The 17,451-nt window shown below is 34.0% G+C and overlaps 1 pseudogene; it reads left to right on the top strand.

Annotated features, from left to right (window-relative positions):
* The first annotated feature begins 442 nt into the window (after positions 1–442).
* LOC149200589 (U-box domain-containing protein 52-like) lies at positions 443–16,803 on the top strand (annotated as a pseudogene).
* The last annotated feature ends 648 nt before the right edge of the window (positions 16,804–17,451 follow it).

The raw sequence follows: 17,451 nt of genomic DNA, 5'->3' as shown, positions 1-17,451 counted from the left end.
GGACTGTTCATTTCACGATTACATTGCGCTAGTACATGAGCGAACTCTTCCTTACCTAAAGACTCTGCAGCCTTTGCATCAAGCATGATGATTTCGTCATATGTGTTGCAAGAATGGCGCCAGAAGCCTTCTTCCGATACAAGAATTTCAGAGGGACTCGGATATTCTTTAGTGAAGCACGTCCTTCCGAAAGTCTGAGCTAGCAGATCATCAAAATCTGAATTGGGAAAACCGTCAGCTGCAACGTACTTCGAAGAAGTCTTAGTGGCATTAGGCTTTCCACCCGAAGCTTTTGTGCTAGGGGTCTTCATTTCATCGCTGCTCAGTTGATACGCTGTGGCCTCCCTTGGAGATTGTATTGGAGGCAGTGGCACCGGGTCCCAACACGACTGTGAGCTGTTGCATTGTATATGTGTATGGCATTGAATATTATAGTCGATGAATGGTGAATGCTATTACGTTGAAAGATATTGCAGTGTATGGTATTACATTTTGTACAGTGATACCTCTGTCTCCATATATCAGAATCAAATTTTTTTTAGGAGTAAAATTTTGCAGCAGAAGTATTTTTTTTTCCCACAGTACACAGATTTTACAATGCATTCAATCATATCTATTGTGGGAGGAGTTCTCATTGGCAAGGAGAACTATCCTGAGTGGTCCCGGAAGATAAAACACACCCTCATTCTCAATGAGTTGTGCAAAGGTGTGTGTGTTGGAGATAGAGACAAAGAGCCAGAACAACCTACCTCAGAAAAGGAGTTCGCCATTTGGGAAAATAAGAACAGCAAAGCCTATGCATTAATTGCAACATCTGTAATTGAAGAGGTGATTCAACATATCTCTCCATTTTCAAATGCTTTTGAAGCCTTACAAAAGCTGAAGAAACTCTATGACTCACACTCTGTACTTGAAGTTGTTCAACTCATGATTAAACTCTTCACTCTTGAATTACAAAATAATGATCCTCTTACTCTTGCATCCGAAGTAAAATCTATAATGCATGATATCAAAGCCACTAAGGTTGAATTGGATATTCCTCTTATCTCTTTTCTCAAGGCACTTTATCCTACTTACTCCAATTATCTTGATTCATTGCAAGCAAATGGAAACATCAAAGATATTACCTTTGACTCCCTTGTGAAAAATTTTGTTGAAAGATAGAAAGCTTTTGGAAAGAAGACAACCCCTGAATCTTATGAAGAGGCTGTGTGCCTTGCTCATAAAGAAAATAATCTTGCCCAAGATTCTTCCAGAGGAAGAGGTGGTCGAAGAGGAAGAGGAAGATATTTCAGAGGCAGGGGGCAGACACTCTCGAGGAGAAAAGTCAGATTTGCACTGCATACACTGCAAAAGAAATGAATCACATGATTCCTCCACATGCAAGTTACCTTGGGACAAAATTGAACAGCAAAGAAACCAAACCAAAGGCAAAATGAATGACATAGACAAAGGTAAAGCACCTGAATCCGCTCATTATGTTGTGGCACAATGTAATATTGGAGTAAATGAAGACTTATTTAATGCTTCACTTGCTTCTTGGAAAAATGATTGGTTGCTTGATTGAGGAGCAACTTGCCACATGACTCATAGAAAAGATTTTTTTGAAGAATTTACTGACAATGTTGATGAAGTAGTATACTTTGCAGACCAATCAAAACTCAAGCCATCAGGGCTTGGCACAATCAGGCTTAAATTGCCTGGTCTTCTAGACTTTCTTTTGCACCATGTTCTATATCCCCCACAGCTGAAGAGAAACTTGTTGTCCTTGGTCCACATCCACCAGCAAGGTCACTCCATTCATATGTTTGATGGAAAGCTTGAGGTGAGAAAAGCATCTGACACTCACTTGTCATGAGGGGGATAGAAGAAGAAAGGCTTCTCAAGTTGGAGGGTACCTCTACTCGTGCACAACATTTCTCATATAATTCTCATTATGAAGAAGGTACACTTCCATCAAGTTTATTATGGCATGCTAGATTTGGACATTTGAACTATGACAGCCTCTGCTTGTTGGAGAAAAATGGTGTTATTGGTTTTCCTACAATTCCTAGGAAACTTAAGAAATGTGATGCTTGTATTCTAGGAAAGCATAGTGAACAGTCTTTTCATGATTCACATTCAAGAGCACATAGAAAACTTGAACTCATTCATTCAGATTTATGTGGTCCAATGCTTGTTCCTTCTGCAAATGGAAATAAATATATGATGACATTTATTTATGACTACACCAGAATGTGTTGGGTTTATTTATTGAAGAACAAATCTACTTCTTTTCAAACATTCAAGAACTTTCATAAATGGATTGAAAATGATGCACAATCTCATATTGGCTTTATTCGCACTAATAATGGAAAAGAATACACTTCAAATGAATTTGAAAACTATCTTCACCAACATGGGATCAAACATCAAACAACTGTGCCTTATAATCCCCAACAGAACGGTGTAGCTGAAAGAATGAATAGGACAATCTTAAATATGGTACGCTCCATGTTGTTCTTCAAAAATGTAAAAATAATGTTTTGGGCTGATGCAGTTCTATGTGCTATATATATAAAGAATAGATGTCCATCTAATGCTATCAGAAACAAGACTCCTTATGAAATGTGGTATGGGCACATTCCTTCGGTAAATCATCTCAAGGTCTTTGGTTCCACCTGTTATGCCTTGATACCAAAGGTACATACAAACAAACTTGGTGCAAGAAGTCGTAAGTATATCTTCCTGGGGTATTCAAACACCTCCAAAGCATACCGTCTCTATGATGAAGTCAATAAAAAGTTTGTTGTATCTAGAGATGTAATCTTTCTTGAATCTTCTAAAAATGACAATTTTGTTGAGCGACAACTTGATCACTTGGATAGATTCGCAAATGAAAAATCATTTCAAGAGTTTGATAATTAGATTCCACATCTTGAAGGGAATATTCGTATACTAGATCAACCTATGGAATCTTCTTCTAAAGCACTCTATCCCCCGAATGAAACTCCAACAATGGATGATACTTTAAGTGACGTGATTGACAGAATTGGGAGACTCAATCTTGATTCAGTCCCAACTCAATCAACGGAGAAGCTTGGACCATCTGAGAAAGGTCCCCCAAAGTGGTTGACAAAGACACTTGAAAGTGTTCATCCTGATGAGGTTGGAAAGACAGGAACTAGAAATTCAAACCGGAAAAATGGAGGTGATGTAGATGACTTTGATTCACCTATTGATATGGATGTTTCTTACGATTGTGAATTGAATTTGTCTACAGATTTTGAACCAACTTCCTTCAAAGAAGCTACTTCTCATGATGAATGGAAAGAAGCGATGCAAAAGGAGTATGATGCCTTGATAAAGAATGGCACTTGGAAGCTAGTTAATCCTCCATTAGGAACCAAACCAATTGGTTTCAAGTGGCTCTGCAAGAACAAGTACAAAGTTGATGGCTCACTTGACAAGCACAAATCTAGGCTTGTGGAAAAAGGTTTTGCATAGAAGGAAGGGGTCGATTATGAGGAGAATTTTGCCCCCACAACAAAATGGGCTACCATCCGGACACTCTTTGCCCTAGCGGCTCAAAACGATTGGAAAGTCCATCAAATGGATGTAAAAACTGCTTTCTTGAATGGAGATCTAAAAGAGAATGTTTTTATGTCCCAACCTGAAGGATTTGCTGTGAAAGGACATGAACATAAAGTATGAAAACTTGTGAAATCCTTGTACGGCCCCAAACAAGCACCGCGATCCTGGTATGAAAAACTAACTCAGCATCTTCTGAAACTCAATTTCAAACATTATGATCTTGATGATGCAACTTTGTTTGTCAAGAAGGTTGGAAAAAAAGTTGTATATATTGTGGTATATGTAGATGATCTTTTGATGACAGGGAACAATGAAAGCTACATTGCATCCATAAAGAAGGAATTGAGGAAAGGTTTTGAAATGACTGATTTGGGCTATGTTCATTACTATCTTTGTATTGAAGTAACACAACATCCAAAGTCCATATTCCTTTCTCAAAAGAATTACATTGGAGATCTGTTGAAAAAGTTTTGCATGATAGAATGTAATCCTCTCACTACTCCAATGGAACAAAACTTAAAGCTCACATCCATTGAAGGAAAAGAATTTGAGGATGCAACAAAGTATAGACAACTTGTAGGAAGTCTCAACTACCTAACTACTACCAGACTAGACATTTCATTTGCTATTGGAATCCTCTCCAGGTTTATGCAAAAGCCTTGTGAAGGACATTGGTATGCTGCAAAAATAGTTCTAAGGAACTTGAAGGGAACTCAAGACTTTGGAATCAAGTATACACAGGTGGGCGACTTCAGCTTGATTCGATATTCTGATTAAGACTTCGATGGAGACAAAGAAACTGGGGTATCTACTTCAGGTTATGCTATGAGTCTTGGATCAAGAGCTGTCTCTTAGAGATCATGCAAACAATCAGTTCCAGTAGATTCCACAACAGAGGCAGAATATGTGGCAGCAGTTGAGGCAACAAAAGAAATTGTGTGGCTCAGGAAAATTCTTGAAGATTTGCAGGTAAAACAAATACAATCGACTCCACTCATGATTTACAATACCTCGGCAATAAAGTTTGCCAAGAATCAAAAGTTCCATGATCGAACGAAGCACATCAATACTAAATATCATCTGATTCGACATCATGTTGAGGCCAAAACAATCCATCTCCGCCGTTGTTCTACTAATGAGCAAATTGCAGACATCTTCACCAAAGCGCTTGGAAGAGAAAAGCTTGAAAGTTTAAAAACTTGGAATCACCAACATCCCTTCAGATTAAGTGGGGGAATGTTGACACCTAATCATCAGGATTGGGCGAACAACTATAATTAATGTAAATAAATGATAGAAAAGATGAAGAGTCACCGGGAGATGAAATGAATATTCTCTCCCTCATGTATATAATAAAGACCAACCTGAATGAATATCATGATTTGTTTTGAGGAGTTACCTCCTGGTATGACAATATATCATGGATATGGTCACAACAATTTTAATTTATTGATCATCTCATTACTACCCTTAACAAACATAACCCTAAAATTGATGAACGGATTAGAGATATGTCCATGGAAATTTGAAAATATTTATTATTCATTTCATGAGACATTGTCAAGAATAGACTGGACAGAATTACCATAGCATTTAACGAAGGCCTTAGTGAACCAGTTAACCAAGGGCTTAATGATTACTTTTACTAAAGCTAGTCAGCAACAACATTTAACGAAGAGCTTGACGATTCTGTTAGTGACCAAATTTTTTCTGCTACAGTTGACAGGTGCAATTGTGTGAATGCCATAGTTTAAGAGTCCAATCATGTCTTTTTTGGTGAAACTCACATCCACATGAGCGTTACGATCCACCTACTCGCATTGATATATCCAATTACTGGGATCGATGTGACTATGGTAGGCGCTACAAGTATATGGTTTCCCCTTTAAATCACCCATCACAAGTTTCATTTTGTGATTTGCGTGCCCATCAAAGTGCAGTATTGTATGGAGGGCCATACATAAGGGATGAAGCCTTATAAGATGATATATAGTCATTCCAAAAACCTTTTGCAATTCTTTCTTAAGAGATAATATATTCATCATTGTTCCTTATAATCATTAAATCATCAACATAGACAACTAGATATACAATTGATCCTGCAACCTTCTTAACAAAAAGAGTTGCATCATCTAGGTAAAATTGTTTATAATTCAACTTAAGAATATGCTTGGTTAGTTTTTCATATCATGCACATGGTGCTTGTTTCAAACCATACAAGGACTTCATTAGTTTTCTTACATTTTGTTCTTTACCTTTGACAAAAAATTCCTCTGGTTGAAATATGTAAAAATCTTCCTTCAAATACCATTTAGGAATATAGTTTTTACATCAATATGATAAATTTTCCATCATTTCTGTGCTTCAATATAAAAGAAGGTTCTAATAGTGCCCCATTTGGCTATAGGAGTAAATTTTTACCTATAATCAACACCTTCCTTTTTTGCATATCACTTTGCCACAAGCCTTGCTTTGTGCTTCTCAAGTGAACCATTAGCTTTATACTTAGTTTTATAAACCTAATTTCAACCAATGGGTTTGATGCCAATAGGATGATCCACCAACCTCCAAGTACCATTTTTAATGAGAGCATCATATTCCTTTTTCATTGCATATTTCTCTTCATTAAAACTATCAACTTCTTCAAAATAAGTAGGCTCACTATCAACAGAAAAAATTATCTTCAGAATCATGAGAGTAGTTACCCGAAGAACTTCCTGTTTCAAAATCATCATATTTTCTTGGAAATGTTTTAATATGAGTTGATCTTTGTGACAGTTTCTCAACTTATGGAAGTGTTTTCTCATCTTTTGGAGTAGATTCTTTTAGAACAAAAGAACTTTCTGTCTCTGCAGAAACACTTCTATCATCCAAATTTTCTTCAGCATAACCATTATCATCATTAAGAGGAAAATTTATTGAAGGAAAATCCATAGACTAATCTAGAATGGGAATCTCACCTTTAGGATGTGGAATATTATTATCGTATTCATAATAAAATTTGTTGGAATTAAACTTTTTCTAAATGATTGAGTTGTCTATCAATGATGGATGTATATTTATTTGATTCAAGAAAAACTACATCTCTTGATAAAATAAACTTCTTATTTTCTTCATCATATAACCTGTATGCCTTAGAAGTATTGGAATATCCCAAAAATATACATTTTTTGCTTCTTGCACTCAACTTGTTTCTTTGTTGCTTAGGAATCAAAGCATAACATTGAGAACCAAAAACATTGAAATGTTGAACAATAGGAAGACGATTATACCACATTTCATATGGAATTTTATTGTTGATGAAAAAAGGACAACAATTTATAATATAAGTTGCACAAATCACTACTTCTCCCCAAAACAGCAACTTTACATTCTTAAAGAACATCAATGATCTAACCATATTAAGCAATGTTCTGTTCATTCGTTCTGCAACATCATTTTGTTGTAGATTAGAAGGAAATTTTGTTTAGTGTTTGATGTAATTATATTGCAAATAGTTTTCAAAAGAATGTGAAGGATACTCGCCACCATTATCAGTTCTTAGAGTGCCTCTATTAAGTTGAGTTTCATTTGTAATCAAGATATGAAATTTTTTAAACACATTAAAAACTTGTGATTTTTCTTTCAAGATATAAACCCAACACATCCTCGAATAATCATCAATAAATGTCAGCATATATTTATTAACATTAGGAGTTGCAACAAGAATGATTCCACATAAATCTAAATGTATGAGACCTAGTTTTCTTAAAGCTCTAGAAGTAGAACTTTGAAAAGACTGTTTACTGTGCTTCCCTAAAATACAAGCATTACATGGAGTAAGTTTTCGTCCAATTGTTGGAATCCCTTTATTTCCCTATTGTCTAATAATTATTATACTGTCATAATTGATATGACCATAATGAGAAAGCCATAAGAAAATGGAAGACAAAGCATCATTTTTCTTAATCAAACGAGTATTATTTAATGCAATGGATGGCATACCATTCAACTTTAACAATTTGTATTCTTCCACACAAGTCATAATAGTTTCATTATCATATGCTCTTTGAATCTATATTATACCATCAAATATATGTATTAAATTCCCATGTTGTTTGATTTTTAAAAGAGACAATAAATTCCTTTGAAACTATGGAATAAAAAGAACATCGTGTAGAATATAATCTCCAAGTTCTGGCATCTTTAATCGAATAGATCTGATCACTAAAGGTTTAATTTGATATTTATCAACAAACTAAACTATTCCATTAATGTGATCATTGTATTTTTCAATGAAATCTCTCTTAAAGGTCATATGACAAATGGAACATGTGTCTAAGATCCAATTGTCATGCCATGAAGAAAATGAAGTACTAAAGACATAATCCATATTGAAATTACAAGGCGCAAAAACATAATGTGCATTCTCAGATGATTTTCCTTTATCTCAAGGTTTTTGGTATTTCTTTTTACCCATTTGTTCTCTCCTTTCACTGAATTTCTCCTAAGGAATTCTACAATTAGCAAAAGTGTGACAAAATTTACCACATATAAAACATAATTTTATAATTGGTTTATTATTAAAATTACTTTTTTGCCTGTCTCCCTAATTATTCCCCCCCCCCCCGTGACTCTATAATTTCTCCTACCATGACCACTGCCACTCTTATTTTTTCTGGCAAACACTTCTTGAGACTTTTGTTCTTTTTGTGCTAGACACAAAGCCTCAACATTGGGATTGGGAAGAGACTCTTTCTTTCCAAAGGTGTTCTCTCTTTCAATAATTTTACCTAGTAATTTATCAAAGTATAATTCTTTTAATTGTCCACTAGCTTGGAGAGATTCCAAGTAGTGTGAATAACTAGGGTAGAGGGATTTTATAAACACATTAAGTTGTAAATCAACCTCAACACCAGTAGATTCAATTTCGTGATTGATATCTCTAATTTCATAATCTAGTTTCAAAGTATCATTATCCTTCATCTATAGATTAAACAACTTCAATAGTAATTGAATAATCTCAAATTCTGAATGTGAATCATAAAATTCTTTTAATTTTTTGAAAGCTTCAAATGTTGTTTTACTTTGAATAATATATATGCTTACCTCTTTTGTCACTGAAGTAGAGATTAAAGCATAGCGGGTAGAGAGATTTTATAAGGGAAATAAGTTGTAAATCAACCTTAACACTAGTAGATTCAATTTCATGATTGATATATTTAATTTCATAAGCTAGTTTCAAAGGATCATTATATTTCATCTCTAGATTAAACAACTTTAATAGTAATTGAATAATCTCCAATTTTGAATGTGAATCATAAAGTTATTTTAATTTTTTGAAAGCTTCAAATGTTGTTTTACTTTGAATTATATATATGCTTACCTCTGATGTCACTGAACTAGAGATTAAAGCATAGGTATTTTTATCCTTACTATGCAAAATTTCTAGTTGATTTTCTTCTGCAGGCTGCTATCTTGATGGAAAATTTTAGGGGTTAATATTAGCAAGTGGGTTAATCTTCCATGATTTTCCCAGAATAAAGATTCGCCAATTTCTAGTTTTGTATAAAAATGATTCACCCAAATTTTATAATATAAAATTAGTTTACCTTAAAAATTGAACATTATATAGAGAGTATATATAAAATCATTATAAATTTGAATAATTTTACAAAAACATCAATAAACACTTTATGGTTTGAATATTAGGGACTAGTGAGATTCGTCAATGCTTTTAAACATCAAGATAATTTTTCATCCTTAAAATTTTCCCTGGCTATGGTTCATTGTTTCCTTTTCTTTCACAAATTCCTTCTTATTGGTCATTAAAAATAAGTGTATTTTTACCTTTTCTAAACCATTCTTGATAATTTTCCTTTCCACTTAGGACAACACCAACTAATGATACCAGTGACTATAAATAAAACTGACAATCAAAAAAATGTAATTTTGTCCATATAAAAAAATATCAATTCAATACACATACCAACAACCAACCACTCACTAGTCAAGCAATGAAAATTGAAATGTTGAAACCCTTAACTAGCTGGTGAAACAGAAAGGTCGGGCAAAAGCACCTTTGCAGTCATATACGCAGGAATGCCAACATGACATCTACAAAAAAGAATGCATTTAAATTTGAAGCTACTTGTGATGTTATAAAAAACAGCGCATTTGACGTTATCACCATGACCGAAACTAAAGTTATTAAGAAGTATTTATAAGATCCAACTGTTGGTCAAAAAGAGAATAAAATCTGAACACAAATGCATCAAGTGGAACAGACTCATGTCTATCATAAAAAAGGAATTCACTTTTCGCATCCCACAAAAGCCATGTGGAATGGGAAACCTGTGAACCAATTTTTTTTTTTACAAGCTCAAAAGTCCAGAGACTGAGTTTGAAACAAGAGCGGTAGATAGGTAGATATAGACATATTCAATTTATACATTCATCATCTAAAGTACTCATATTTTTGTCATACTTTAATATAACTTTAGACTATACTCAACTGCGAAATTTATTATGTCTCCCTTAATTTTTGAAATCCAACGACTTAGAAGACCAAACATTCAAGTAGAGAGGAATTCAAGTAGGCAAGCAATAAATAAGAAATTATCTACGGAACTCAATTCTCTTTCAAATAATTTATACAATTTTTAGCTTCTTCGTTGGTAGCAATGTCCTCCTGACCAGAACCTTGATACGTGTTCTTTGAAGGAGGCAATCATAGAGAAAAAATCTCTTTTGATATCTCTTTTAGAACAAAGGAACATGCACAACTTCAAAACTCCTCTCAAGTCTAACTACAAATACACACAACTCCAAAACTCCTCTCAAGTCTGACTACAAATACTTCCACGTCTTGCGTTGTTGACTACTTCTCCTCCGATGTTGGCAGTTTATTGAGCCTCAAACAACACATGGAATTTATAACTTCACTGTGGCTCTAATACCACCATGAGACAAACCCATAATAAGCTCCACAAAAATAAATGATATGTATTATTGATCAAACACATGGGATTTATACAAATAAAAAATAGAGGAGACAATTATGTCTAAATAACTTCTCCATATGGGAATAAAAAAATAACTAATAATAAACTAATCCTAAACTAATCCTAGTTTTAACATCTCTTAACTTAAAATAATTTTTTATAACGAAAAATTCAAATCCTCCATCTTACATGTTTCTACTTTCAACTCGGAAAAGAAACATGCAAATGTTGTTGTGAAAAAGGTAACAAGTGTATTGATGCATTTACAGATCCTGTTCTATGGGAAATATAATATCGTCATTCAATTAGGTATTTCCTCTCGCTATCTATCTATATATATATATATACAATCTGAAACTAAGTACAATTCCCTGAAAAGGAGTTGCAAAGCTAATACTAGGTCTCTGCAGTATGTCAAAGAAACATGGACGTGTTGTTGTGAAGAAGGTAATAGGTGTATTCACGCATTTACAAATATTGTTCGTTAGGAAATATAATATCATCTCTCTATATCCAAGTAGTTATTGTCTTTGGCTAATCATTATTGAATTTTATATATATACTTTTCAAAATTTTAATGCATAATTGCAATCTAAAACTGAAGTACATATCCACTGGAAAGGAGATGCAGAGCTAATACCAGGTTTCTGCAGTATGTCAAAGAAATGTGGACGTGTTGTTGTGAATAAGGTAACAAGTGTATTGATGCATTTATAGATCTTGTTCTTTGGGAAATATAATATCATCTTTCTATACCCAAGTCGTTATTGTCTTTGGTTATATACATATATATAGATATATTCCGAAAAATGTAGGAAAAAAATTACAGAGCTAATAGTAGATCTCTGCAGTATGTGGATTGTGGCTGGGTGGAAAAAATGACGCTTAATGGGGTTTCGTGTGTATCCTAAATGTGAATTTGTGAAGTGAAAATCCAATATCAATATGATTGTTTAATTTTATCAATTACATAGTCAACCTGAATTTATAATAACTTGCTTCCTCTATTTAGGAAAATGAGAATAAAGAATTTTAAGTTTAGAAATTACTTGGATTTGTGATGACACTAATAAAAAAAAAATAGTTTTTTTTAAATTTCATTAGAAAGATTTAAAAAAATTCCAAGTTTCACTACTACATGTACGGAGGTTTTAAGACCATATTTAAAACAGTTTTTGAGTCAATTGTCTTAACTTGAGACAAAAAGAAACTTGTGTATTGTCTTAAATATTATTTTCAAGAGGGTGTCTCAAAATTAGTGTCTTAAAAAATTGTCTCTATAAAGACAATATAGAACACATATTATTATTTTCTCTATAAGACAAAAACTATTCTCTCTTAAGAGACAATTTCATTTGTCTCTCTAGAGGCAATTTCATTTGTCTTTGTAAAGGCACTTTCATTTTTGTCTCTTTAAACACAATCACATTTTTGTCTCTTCAGAGAAAATAGTTGAGATTAAAAACATATTATCTTTATCGAGACTATATGTCCATAATTCCAACTATTGTCTCTTTAGAGACAATATAAAAAATTATTTAAAAAAAATATAAACAAAATCATTTTAAATGTTCATTTAAGGTGGTTTCAACATTCAAAGTTCCCAAATAGTGATTTTAATCACCTTAAATATATGTTTTTCATGTGAACAATAAAAAAAAAACAAACAGATTCCATTATTTTTAAAGCTAACAACAAAGTCATTTTAAATCTATATGAAAAAACAATTCTGGAAAGCAATCTTGAAAATAATAAGGTAGCACACTTATATTTGTTGAAAATACATTCATGTCATTTGAACATGCAATACCCTCAGTTGGAATTTCATTTTATGACATTATGAGGCAAAAGAAAAATGTTCAAGATTTCTCCATCCTACAAGAGGGTTTACTCTAACAAATAAATCCAAAGCTTGAATCACATTAAATGGTGAAAATTAAACTCATATCCAATGGTTAGCTCCACAATTTCAAGACCCCTGTATAATTGGAATTGACTTCCTTGATAACAAAGAATTGCAAGAATGTATATGCATTTGAATCTACAATTGATTGGCAATCCTGTCTTGGCGAAGGTTTTACAAAAGATGGATAATTAGTGCAGGTCCTCGCAACATGATATATGCCAATTCTCAATATATTGGTGACCTACAAAGTTATCGCCCCCATTACTAGATTTCACAATTCGAGTTGGCTCCATCTCTTATTTGCAGCCTGAGAATTGTTGCAACTGGTATCCAAATTCGTGGCGATCTAGTTCCTGAGGATGCTTCATATCCAATGAATCTAATTCATGTAATGAACTATTCTAATCGACTTCATAACAAGCTGAAGTTGCAAAGAAGTCCCTATCACTAGATTTTTGCTGGGCAGTTAATCGTTTCTTGGAGGCGCAACAAACCACCCATCCTTCCTCATGTTAAGAATAAAATAATAAATTCATGTAAGACAAGTTTTATACCATTGCTCAACCATTTCCAAGAGAGCTACTTACTGAAATAAAATAAAATAAATATAGTAGTGCGTACCTGAAATAGATATATGCACACTCTTAGTATTTCTTCATTATCACTTGCCTTGCCTTGCCTGATTCCTTTGGAGCACCTGCAAATGCAAGAGTAGAGTCATTTCTAGGCTACCATGGAAATATTAGTTTTGAGATATATGTTGGGTAAGTGTCATATCTATTCACAGTAAAGCCTATTTAATCTTATATACAGTCCATGTTCAAATATTGAAATTAGCATACCAACATAGCAGATTCTGGGTTGATATGAATCTGATAAATAAACAATCAGTTGTGTATTTATGTGAAGATTAAGAAGAGAACCAAAGAGTTGATGAATCTCCACTTTTAATAGAAGAATGCATGTTAATATGAAAAAAAGAAAGAGAGAGAAAAAGATAAAAGACACATATCTCTATTTACATCCAAAAAGAAATGATTTACATTGATATGCACACACTGTGAAGTTTGACATATGTTTGAATAGAGTTTAATATCTATGGACATTTGATAAAATTCTGTAACAATTGAAAAAAAAATGACTATTGGAGTCAAAATTGTTGTATGAAGTAAAGAAGTAAGAGCTAAATTTTTTATATGGAGTGGTTAAAGATGTGATTCTTCAATGCTTATATTCTATTGGATGACCAATTGAGTAACTGCATGAAATTCATTGTGCTTTCTTCATATTCATGCAGGTACGTGACAGTTAGTGAGGTTACTGGAAGAGAACTTTTCTACTATTTTTTGAAGTCAGAAAGAGATCCAGCAAATGATCCACTTCTTCTTTGGCTTACAGGAGGTCCTAGTTGCATGAGTTTCACTGGATTTGTCTATGAGATTGGTTAGCTATGAGAACTCTTTCTCTTATTGTTTGTTTCAATGCTCAAAATCGCTATTTACTGAATGAATTTTGATATTGTATATATTTAGTTTTGAAATTGAGTAATCTGGGAAATGGGCATGTGAACTGCTTGTTGAAATGGCCATGTGTAAGTTCATTTTTGGCCATGTTATTGTAATTGGCACCCAAAACCGAGTCAAATTCTATTATAATTAGGTTTACACAATAGTAAGATATCATTGTATTTTCTTGTTTGACTGGATTTTCCTATGAGATTGGTTAGCTATGGGAAATTTTGCTCTTCTGTTTCAATGCTCAAAATTGATATTACATGAATGAATTTTGATCTTATATACATTTAGTTTTGAAACTAAGTAATATGGGAAATGGGCATCTGAATGACTTGTTCAAATGACTAAATGTAAGCTCATTTTTTCCCATGTTGTTGGAATGGCACCTAAAACCAAGTCAACTGCTATTATAATTAGGTTTATACAATACTAACATATCATTATAACCCAAAGAATAACCAAAATTGATAAATTGTGGATTTTATTCTCTTGAACCTTTACCGATTCAATGTTCACCTCATCTGATTACCTTAAAAATAAGATTGTGAAAAGCTAATTGTCAGATCTAGCTCTTATGCACCTGCCATACTTGCAAGGTTGGGCAAGGTGAGAGGCTTATTTGATGCGATCATTGCTTAGGAGAAAAGAGAACATAATAGTAATGTTTAGAAAATTTATAGAAGAAAATGATTGCTATTTTTTATGTTTATTGCAATTTATTTCTCCTATTGCAGGTCCAATGAGTTTTGATCTCAAGAACAATTATGGGAATTCGCCCATGCCCATCCCCAATCAGCAGTGTCTTGTACAAAGACTCAAATGGTAGTCCAAAAGATATTTTATGGAATATCCAAAGACACTTGCTTCAACACCTTCATGTCTACCTATTGTTAGTGCTGCAAAAAGGCCCACAACTTTTAGAACCAAGAAAAAATTTAGAATGTGAGTAAGTAACTTAAGAGAAAACTATCAAAAGGAATGTGTCTCAAATGAGTTTTCACAATGACCATGAAACAAAATTTTTCCTCTCCTTGGGGGGATACATGGACTTTTCCCACTTTATCGGTACCACCATCAATAATGAATTTCAAAATTCCAAAGTCTACTACCTTGTTTATCAGAATGTCATCCAGCAATACATTGAATGTAATGTGGTTGGAAGGGTGAGCCATGTAATGGGTTTGTTCTGAGCTAATATGATTTCTTTCTTTATTTGTTCAGCACGACATAATGATCGAGCTAGAAAGGTTGAAGCATGAGCTAAAGCATACTCTAGGCATGTTTGTTGTAGAGAGGGAAGAAGCAATGAAAGCGAAAATCATGGTGAGTTTTATCTGTCTATCTTGCTTTAAAATTTCTAGTCGAGTTGAATGTAGGTTGAATATCATATATGCAGTTGTGGGTACTAGGTAGTACACTGGAGGGTTGATGTTTAGGAGCTTAATGCCGGTGACAGGCCAATGAACTATCTCTCCAAGTGATGGAAGACGTGAGAAAAGTCGAGGAAGAAAAGAAAATAGAAGATGTAGCAAAACTAATCACTCCATAAGAGAAATAAAAGAGTGAAATGGTCATTAGGATAGCTGAAAAAGCTAGACAACTTGCTGAAAAGGAGGCCCAAGAAAGAAGAGATGCAGAATTAAGAGCCACAATAGAAGCAGAAGAGAGAAAGAAAGCACATGAAGAGCTTGCATCTACCCATCAAGGATACAGAAGATACTCAATAGAATAAATTCAAACTGCCACAGATTTCTTCTCTGATTCACTCAAGATAGGAGAGGGAGGTTATGGTGTTGTCTACATGTGCACTTTGCAACATACCACAGTGGCAGTCAAGATTCTTAAAAATGAAGCAACTCAAGGAATACAGTAATTTCAATGAGGTATTAAATATTCAAAGCACTACCTATGGTTAATGCCCTTAAAATATAAAACTCAATAACAAATATAAAGAATATTTTTAATACTTGGGTTGCTTATTTTGTTTTTAAATATTTGGTTGGGTGTGTTTTTCTTTTCCTAAATTGTTCAGCTTGAAACTTTGAGCTGAGTTTGTCACCCTCACATGGTACTTTTGCTTGGAGCGTCCCCTGAGCATGGGTGTTTTAAATATGAATATATGGCAAATGGTAGTCTAGAAGACTGTCTCCTCTACAAGGGAAATAATGCTCATCTTCCATGGTTTTAACGCCTCAGAATCATTCAAGAAGTGACATATGCATCGTTTTTTCTTCACTGTCCAAAGCGAGAGCTGATTGTTCACCGTGACATGAAACCTGTGAATATCTTACTGGATCACAACTTCGTTAGCAAAATCGGTGATGCAGGTCTTGCCAGGCTTGTGCCTGCAATGACCACAACCATGCTAACCCAGTACAATAGCACAGTCCCTGCAAGCACATTTTGTTATATTGATCTTGAGTACCAAAGGACTGGTATCCTTGGCCCCAAGTCTGATTTGTATGCTATGGGAATAATCATTCTGCAATTGCTGACAGGAAGACCACCCATGGTTGTAATAGATGCAGTTGAAGCAACCATTGAGGATGGTTCATTTCAGGAGATCCTGGACAAAAATGCTAGAGATTGGCCTCTTTGTGAGGCTCTGGAATCAACACTATTAGGGTTGAAATGTGCAGAGTTTCAGCGCAGGGACAGGCCAGACTTGGAAAAGGATGTTCTACCAAAACTTGAGAGATTCAAAGCCCTTGCTGTTACTGAAACCAGACATGTCAGAGAGGAAATTGATGTTATGCTCCCACATCACTTTTTTTTCCTATACTCTAGGTTAGTTTTTCTCACCCAGGTTTCTTGGTTTTCTTTTTAAATCTGGGTTTCAAATATGCCATCCTTACTAGAAAATATTTCCCCTCAAGTACACCATCAACCAAGATTTTCAAAATGTGAACTCAAAATGTGAGTCCAGACCAATGACAGGCAGGAACCTTGCAGACATCTAATACATGCACCTTTGACAATAGGACATACGTACAACTAAATAGATGTAACCTAGCCCTAAGAAGTTGAGCCGAGTTTTATCTTAACTTTGCACTAGAAAACATATCAAAAAAAAGCAGCAACTGAACATCATAAATAACATTGCACCTAGATAAAACAATGGTGGTTGTTCCATTGACTAAAACTTTTTGCGATAAATGAAAGTTAAAATCATCTTTTTGTGCATGCCTTTGGGCAACACTAATATACGATTGACAAATAAGAGTGTCCTTCCTTGACTAATGAAGTGGGTGCTTAACAGATCCTTGACTTACTAATTAAGAATCAAGAACATGTTACCTATGTAATGAGGGGACTGATTTGGACTGAGCACTAATGGCCCACAAATCATGAACCTTAATTTATTCCATAATGCCTAATCACTTAACTAAAAAGGTCTTTTCTATTGAAATTTCAGCGAACTGTCCTCAATTTTAGTGTGCTGAAATTTCAGCACATTGTCCTAAATTTCAGCAAA

The sequence above is a fragment of the Pinus tabuliformis genome, chromosome 2_1 (assembly GCF_031772625.1).
Source record: "Pinus tabuliformis cultivar Carrire ecotype Pingquan chromosome 2_1, CPIR1, whole genome shotgun sequence".
NCBI classification, from domain to species: Eukaryota; Viridiplantae; Streptophyta; class Pinopsida; order Pinales; family Pinaceae; genus Pinus; species Pinus tabuliformis.
The sequence above is the reverse complement of the archived record's forward strand: the minus strand, read 5'-3'. Positions and strand labels throughout refer to the sequence as shown.